The following is a 341-nucleotide window of genomic DNA, read 5'->3' on the forward strand; positions in this document are numbered from 1 at the left end:
TACATTAGTTAGCTTTAGTTAAATGCCATCTTGCAAAGACAAGATGATGTCAGTATAGAGTTTATAGAAAGTAGTGGCTCTGAAAATTTGCAGTTTAGACCCCAGTATTGTCAAGTTGCCACTCTTGGGCCCTAAAGCAAGGCCCTTAACTCTAGGTGTTCAGGGGGCACTGTTTTATCTCAGACCCCAGCTTCCTAACATCGCTGAGATATGTGTAAAATTGAATTCACCTTTTTTTTTTTTTGTGGAATGGAGCATAACGCTAAAAATAAGTAACAGTGTTCAGACTTCATACAAAATGACCAGAAATCTCAAATCTACAACGTAATGCAGCTTACATA

The sequence above is a fragment of the Silurus aristotelis genome (genome assembly GCF_946808225.1).
Source record: "Silurus aristotelis genome assembly, chromosome: 25".
Taxonomy (NCBI): domain Eukaryota; kingdom Metazoa; phylum Chordata; class Actinopteri; order Siluriformes; family Siluridae; genus Silurus; species Silurus aristotelis.